At 35.0% G+C, this 8,611-nt stretch overlaps 1 non-coding gene across 1 annotated transcript; it reads left to right on the top strand.

Moving 5' to 3' along the window:
- Positions 1-233: 233 nt before the first annotated feature.
- LOC141571974 (U1 spliceosomal RNA) lies at positions 234-396 on the top strand. The gene has a single exon (XR_012497008.1). It is a non-coding gene; the product is annotated as a U1 spliceosomal RNA (small nuclear RNA).
- The last annotated feature ends 8,215 nt before the right edge of the window (positions 397-8,611 follow it).

Here is an 8,611-nt window from a genome sequence, read left to right on the forward strand (position 1 = left end):
TCAGTGAATATTTGTCATTATTATTCACTTTTTTGTGATGATGATGATGAACGATCCTTTGGTAAACGTCAAGTTAACCAGTTCTTTAACAAAAAGTATATTCCCTTTTCATATGACAATAGTGGTGTTCTTGTCATCATATAAGACTGCGATCCAAATTTTTCTGGCATATTATTCTGAATTTGTTTTAAGTAAATGAAGAAGTGTATAGATATCATTTAAAAACCCAAGATATACTTACCTGGCAGGGGAGATACCATGATCAAGAAGGTGTTTTCCCAGGGCGAGGCTTATCCATTGCACTCCGGATGTGCTGACCCCTGCAATTTCCCCAAATGTGGGAAACTTGACTGCATAATTTGCGGTAGTGCGGGATTGCGTTCGTACTCTCCCCTGAAAAAAACAAAAATCCAAGATAATTCTGTATGATTGTTGTAAGGAGAAATGCCCATTGCCACCACCATTTTAAGAATTATAATGTAAGGTAAATTTACACATTTCTAATGTGATTCATTAAATGTTCCTACTTTAAGTGTTATTTCTCTATGTTCAGGCTTTAATAAGGTATATCATTTTTGCCTCCAAATCTTGCCCACATGCCTCAATTTTTGACTTCAGCTTGGAAGTAGTCACATATTTTTTTCCATTGAACTGGATTATGTAATGGTTGGGTGTGCTACTTTAGAGTCAGAAAGCAGCCTACTGACTTTGTCTCATAAGCTTCTTGTCATCCATTTCTCTGGCTGACTTACACATTACCACTAACACCCAGGTATCTTTGTGACTTCGCTCCTATAACTCATTTACTTTGTGGTACAACATCATTTTCTGCTTCCCTTTCCGCTAGAGAGTAGACCAGCCACTGTTCTCCCTTCATTTCTAACCAGAGTTTGAAGCCATGTAATTTTCTGTATCTTCTGGTGTTTCCATTCATCACACTTGGCATCCTTTCCTGCTTTCTAATTGAAAGTCCAGCATAAGCTTTCCCTAGTATTATACATGAAGGAGAGTTCTGATATCTTTTAAACATTTAATTGGTGTTAGATTGTGAAATTGCAGTAAATTTATGCTAATATCTCTCTCTCTCTCTCTCTCTCTCTCTCTAAGAAAAATGTAAATGTGTGATCTTTAAAATAAATATGTATATTACTCTGTTACCAGTTGGCCTCTCTTTCTAATTATGTTAATTTCCTCTCCACTCCAATTTTGAACAGCAAAATATATAACAACTTATAACTATATAATTTTACTATGAAAGTTTATATAAATTGACTTAATATCTATTAGTGGGAAACTCAAAATTTTGGTCTACTAGGTGTTATTTTATTAGGAAATGCCCATTGTGCTTACTTATTTATATAGTAATTGTTCTTCCTAGATTTAAGAAATACTAAATTCTCCTCCTTACCCGGACAGGGTGAGGTGCTTAACTCAAGGAACTGCTCAGGGAATATATATGCATACTGCCAAGTAGAATAATAAGATAATTCACCAGGGGACATCGATAATGTATTAAGTAAATATGTAGTGTTCACGCTGAGTCTCTTTCACCATCTACACAATTAGAAACTCTCCCAGGTGGAATCAGCTGTGTGTTCACACCTCACCATTTCCCAAGCTTTAAGATGGATTCAGCACAATCTAATTTAGCAGCACCTCAGTGGTATCACAATCAGCAAGGTCAATTCTAGTTGTTCAAAACCAGATTTGATGTAAGACCCACTATATACTGGCTCAGTAGAAATTTCTAAAGGACTAGAAAAGAACTCCACAGCACCACCAGTTGTCAAGAACAGTGATGCCTTGTATGTTGAATGTCTTATATAAACAGTCCATTAAGCAATGAAACATTCAAATTCAGCTAGCTTGTTTCAGAGATCTCCCAGTCCAGTCCTATGAGAAAATCTTGTTTTGGCAATCTGAGGCTGAAGTTTCATGATGGGCCATCTAAATGCCCATTTATTTATTCTCAGTCTCATTCAAATGTCCAATTTTCACAAATGAAGTCCGAATTACAATAGCACTCAGACTGCATTTGTTAATATAAGCTCTCAACTCTTGACTTTTCCTTCATCACCACCATCAAATCTGTTCTGGATTTTTTAATAGAATTTCCAGGGGAACCTGGGGCTCATGAGTACTCAGGGTGATTGTGCGGTTATATTCCTCGGAGAAAGCCCTGCCAGCCCTTGATGATGGCTTCCCCGAACCCTCAAGGGACAAAGCTGTGCCCTCAGTGGTGATTGAGGTAGGAGTCACACACGCGTGTTGGGCGGGGTCATGGGGATGTATGTGGCTCTTTCTTTAGTCATGCTCTGGACCAGCCTATCAGATCTAGCTGGTAAGAAACACAATGACATTTCTCTAACCCTTTAAACTCTCATTCCCTTGCTTCCCTTTCATAGGCCCTGCACTCCTCCCGCAGCCAAATTTCAGTACTACTTTAGCCAAAAAACAAAAGCCCAAATATATCAATAGATAGAAGGAGGCCTGGGGAAGGGAATAACTCAATATTAGATGTATCTGTCTCAGTTCTGAACCAGCTAAGACTTCCTGTTACATCAATCTATCCATTAATAAAGTAATTTAATTCCTCAATAATCTTGGACTCTTAACATATGCTCAACAATGAGCTATAAATTGAGGAAACAATCATAAATAAGATAAATGAGAGGTGTCTGTAGGCACTGAACTTAGTTGAAAGGGAGATACACACAGGAAGAGGCAATTATAATACCATGCTATATACACTTAGCTGGAGAAGGTGGGTCCTAATGGAGGGCAATGAGACATCAACCCTAACGGGGCTGCCCCAGAGCCTTCCAGGGAAGAAGATGCCTAGGTAGGAATCTGATTAGGCAGCAAAGATAAGAGAGATTTTCAGATAGAAGACCTGCATGTATATGAAGGCCTGGAACACTGAAAAATTGAAATGAGTGACAGTAAACCCAGAGAATAAAGTTTGAGTAGAAAGTACAAGAGATAAATCTAGAAAAGAAAATAGGAACTAGGTTGTTTTTTCTCAAAACATAGTCCAAGGACTACCTGAAAGAGAATCATCCACTAATGTTTAAAAGAAAAAAAAAATGTTTTTAGCTATTCTCCAGATTCATTCTCTTTGAAACAGGGGGTTGGTTCAGGAATGTGCATTTTTAGCAAAAAAAATTTTAGGTGGTTCGTACCAGAGCAAAGCTGGAGAACCACTGGGCTAAATCAAGCAAGGCCAGATGAGTCACTTTCAAGAGTTTGGATTTATCCTAAAATAAATGGGAAACCTTGTTATATAATGCAGCAATCATGATTACTATGTGTGTTTTTGATAGCTCTTTATAGAAGCAATTTAGAGAATGGATAAGTTGAGCAACACAGACATCTCGCTGCCCATTTTTAGCTGTGATCATTAGGTTGAAGGCTAAGATTTCAGCATATTTAAATATACGAATTACTAAATTATACACCCAACTATAATCCTATAGGGCCACATTCTCAATTTATGTCAACTGGCTTTAGGGTGATCAACTGTCTCATTGATCAACTGAGGAATTTCCCAGGAAGTGGGAGCTCAGTGTTAAAAAAAAAAAAAAAGAAGAAAGGAAAAAAGTCCCAGGCAAGTTGGGATTAACTGGTCACCCTATAATTACCAAGAATAATCCCCATAATAATCCATCAGGTCACACAGAGTTCTCAGTGTAGTATTCTTCTTTTTTTTTAAAATTCTGAGTTTAAAAGGATCTTTCCCAAAGTGAAAAAAGAGGGCATTAAAGGGAACAGAATTAAAACAATCATTTGTAGTTTAAAAAAAAAGTCCCAAGCACTGTTGCTTTAATGCAAATTTAAAACAGAAACAAAAATTCTGGCAGTGCCTGTTAATTTGTAAGAGCAGAGGCTCTCAAGCATGGTGTTGCAATCAGTAGAGGGGCGTGTTGCAAGGAAATTGTTTTTTACTACCCATAATTAAAGAACTGAGTTTGTAAATGATTTACTCTTAAAAATACAGAAAATCAAAGTTACCTCACTTACATTCTGTTACACTTTCTTCAGCAGGAGAGAGAGTGGTGGAGTTATTATGTACCTGCTCAGGATAACCAAAAGCCCGAGTGGACTCAGGGATTCACTCTACACAGAGGGATATATATCATTCATCATTGTAATATGGAGGGGAAAAGGTTTAGAAGTACTACTTGAGTGGTAACTTGACAAGTCAGTTCACCATTTCCACACTTTTTTTCTTAATTAAAATATGTTGGGTGACAATGGTCAACAAAACTAACATAGGTTTCAAGTGTATCAGTCTATATATACATCATCTATATATTGCATTATGTGTTCACCAATTGCCACACTTTTAAAAGGAAAGAAAGAAGAAAAAAGAGAGAAAAAATTTAAATATTTGTACTTTAAATGTTCAATTATAATAGCAAGACAGTTTTTGCCCAAATATTAGTACTACAGTTGATTTTAGATGGTACAAGGATAAAGCACTTTAAATGTTAATACTTTCATACTTATTTTACTAAGTAATGGAAAAATATAAAATTAGTAGACCAAACCTATCATTTCATGGAAATTGTTGCTTAAGATAAGGCTAAGTATAAAAATAAGCCAATTAAAAAGACATTTAGTAAATAATAGTATAGGTGGTAATCAAATATTTGTGAGAGTAGTACAAGAATGACTCAAGCAAGTGTGGAAATGTTATACTTGTTTAAGTAAAAGCAGAAAGAAAATGCTACAGTTTTTTATCTTATAAAGGTAAAGAGCAATAAGAACATACATTTCACAGCTGAATCCCTCAACTTGTCAAAAACTAGAAACTTCAGCTCATATATTTTTACCAATTTCAGTTGTTATCTGAATTAGATATTTCCAAAATAACTGCTGTTTAATAAAAAGAATAGATCAAAACCAAAGAAAGCAAAATAGTTCAAGAATTAAAAATTTTAATTATGATTTTAATATCAATCAAATCACAAGAAATCCAATTTTCCAGCAACTATGTGTCATGATCAAAATATAATGGCAGCCCAAATTTTCAACTTGATTACCTAATGGAAATTACCCATCCAGATAGGCCAGAGAACACAGCCTTTTAAGTCAAAGACAAACGAAAAACAGGAAGTCATTAAAAAATTAAAGTGCTTTGACTATTATATATGCAGCTCATCTCTTCCATGGATGTTAGGATACAAGAATTGGTTTGGACAACAAAACCCATTGCATTTGTTAAAAACTATTCTTTAAAATCATTCCTGATATTTCTTCAAGTATCTTATGTTTTGCTAAAACTCTATTGTAAAACTCTATAATGCAGAAAATGTGATTTGAAATGCCTGCTGTCTTATTATATTTTCTTTCTTTTATGATCTAATTATTTATCATGAGACCACATTTTCAGTTGAACTCTCTGCTTCATGATTTTACAGTTGAATAAGTACAGTTCTCCTGGATTTCAGCAAAATATATCAGACTGTACTTTTACACTCCAAAATGTATTTTCTTAAGTTAACAGGATTTTTCTTCCTGGAGAAGGTACCATTTATTTAGAAAATAAAATAAAATAAAAACACAAGGCATTTCAATTCAACCTAATTGTTGTTCTCTGTCCTGTGTGCTATTGTTCAGTTCCAGAAATTATGTTTTCATGATCTATAGGAATTCAGCAGTTAAATATGATTCTGAATCGCTTATAACTCAATTTATTTCTAGTAAATTAAAAACCTTTCTTTGTTACATACAGATTCTAATTTTTCAGCGCCATTCCCCAAACTTCAATGTTCCTATGGGATTAGAATGTTTTTGATACCAGATGATCACAGACAAGTATCTACAAGTATCGTTTTTTGTTTTTTTTTGGTTTGTTTGTTTTTGTTTTTTAATTGTGGGGGGTTGGGTTTCAGGTTTTACACATGTATCTCTACCATAAATAAAGCCACCAAGAAATAGTCCTCTTTCCACTAATGACAATAGTCTTTCTTTTTCTAGAAAAGAATCATATGGCATAATAGTAAAGATGCCAAGTGCTGAAAGCAGATGCTTTGATTTGAAACCCATCTCTTCCACTTACTAGTTATTGACTTTGGGCAATTTACTTAATATCTCTTTTTCTTCATCTGTAGACTAAGCATTATAATACTACCTGACTCATAAAGTTGTTCTGAGGATTAAAGAGTTAACACATAAAAAGTACTTAGAAGAGTGTCTACCACATTGTTTACTCAGTAAATTAGCTCTTATCATAATCACTAGCCCATCACTCACCACCCTAGTGCAAGTTGCCATGGACTTATCTGGAGTCACCATGTCCATAGACCCATTTTCTTGGAAATATTAATAGAAAGTTTTTATTTCAGGTGGTCAGTGTGCACCAACAATATGATGATTAGACTAGATGACCTGGAGTCTGTCTCAACTTTGAAATTAAATTAATATGGTGTTAAAGGAGGTGAAAAGGGACTTTCCTTTGTTTTAAATTCTTGCTCTCACATCCCCAGAATTGTGTTCTTCAGCAGGACAACAGGAGTAGTGGAGTTTTGTTTGTTTTTGCTTGTTTGGGTTTTTTTTTTTTTTTTTTTAGTGGGGGAGGGCAGATACTCAGGGAGGTCTTCAGAAACCAAACTGATGATTGTAGAAAACAATCTACCCATTTCTCAAAACCAGTAGAACCACTTTAGCAAAATGTGAAAACCAGAGGGACTAAAAGGATTGAAATATAGAGAATTTATAAATATAATTCATGACATCAACAAGCTGAAGATGATGAGTAGAAAGATCTGAACAATTATTGATGAGTCATTATTCTTTAGTAAATGAGGATAAAAATAGCTGAGTCTGAAGATAAATGTAAGAGAAAGCAACCTACATCACACCATATTTTTATACTGAATTTAAAGATGACATATGGAGGCATGTTATTTAAATAAAAATGGTATTTAAATATAAAATTTCAGATGATATTACTAGACTTTTATTAAAGTATCATCAGTACCAAGCACATATTTAGCATTTTGTGCTATGAAGTGAATTGTTCCCACAAATATCTACTTCGTCTTTTTTTTAAAAACCTCTAGTCAAATATTACCATACTGCTCAGATTCTTACAATTATAATAACAAGAATCTCCTAGTGTTTTCATGATAGACAGGGTCCAAGATGGGTTTAGTCTGTACCATATTCTAAGAATAGCATAACATATATTATACCAAGTTCTCATGGCTTTATGCCCCTTTATTGGAATATAGAGTAAAGAAATACTCTTTTCACATGAGTGTCCTTTGAAATGAGGACTGTTGCTTCATGGAGTATTTCCTAGTATGTGAAAAGTTTAAATAAAGAAAAAATGTTCTCATATATTCTATATTGACACACTAGACCCAAAAATAAGTCTGTTCTGTCAGGGCATTTCAGAGGCTCCAACCTTTGATTCAGTTTAAACCTAGCCTTGGTGCCAAGAGATTTCAGGCTCCCATGATAGACAAAAGAACCAGGTCCATCATTGGTTCTGGTTAATCTGAATAATCTTGAATAAATTCAAAGTATTCAATTGCATCTAGGATTGTAATATAGGATTATGCAGCCAACATTCTGTTTGAAAGCAACATTTTAAAAAATTAATTGTATAAATTTCTTTCATATATTTCAGAAAAACTCTAGGTCATGCAGCATAAGAGCTACCTAGCTGCAAACAGAAATTCCCATCACGATGTCATGTTGACTGCATTTTCCTAAGAAAATGAAGATGTAAAACTGCAATGACACTTGTAAATTACCCTGGGAAAACAGACAAAAACCATGCTTTGTCCTCTATTAGCTAAATACTTCAAAATAAAGACTCACTTTCACCTAAAGTAGTGGGGCTAAATAGAGCCTAAAATAGGTTTGGCTTCAATTATCTAGATAATCTACTTGTGTGTTTATTTAGTCTGAAATTAGAAGCTTAAAAATGAATCAACATTCAAGTGAAAACCAAATGACTTTGAAAACTCATTTCCGGAAAACTTTGACTTTAAAATGACTTCTTTGAGTGGCCTATTTGTCAATACATGTAATAAACCTTGGTCTTATTTACTTTAGATTTGCACTTCAAAATTTAAGAATATGAGCAAATTCAAAAGGGCCTGCCTAACCTGCCTGGCATAAATTCACTTCCTTGACCAATTTCGCACACGTGCGCGTACGCACACTCACACTATATGCCCCCATCCTTCCGCTCACTTTGGTCTCACTCGCAGGGATGTACTGATAACAGTCTGCTCTGTGTAGGGTTGTGAGTCTCAATTTTGTCTGTACATTAGAATTACCTGGGGAGCTAGTGCTCAGACTACCCTGAACACCAATCAAATCAAAGTCTCTATAATTGGGACCCAGGCATCATGTTTGTAAAAATCCCGAGGCGAATCCAATATACAGTCAAGGTTGAGAGCCACTGTTTTAAGAGTTGGATAATTTTCCTAAAACACAGCCTGAAAAAGGCAGCCTAAAAGCACCCGATTTTTCTTCCTCATCCTCACTGCCAGTGTGTCCCCTTTGGCTGGTTTATCCTTTAGTGTGCTTAACTGAATCATTCTGGACATAGAAAAGTTGAGAAAGAGAAAAGGTCCCACATTATTTTCAT

The sequence above is a fragment of the Rhinolophus sinicus genome, chromosome 2, assembly GCF_057876585.1.
Source record: "Rhinolophus sinicus isolate RSI-liver-muscle chromosome 2, RSI-T2T, whole genome shotgun sequence".
NCBI lineage: Eukaryota > Metazoa > Chordata > Mammalia > Chiroptera > Rhinolophidae > Rhinolophus > Rhinolophus sinicus.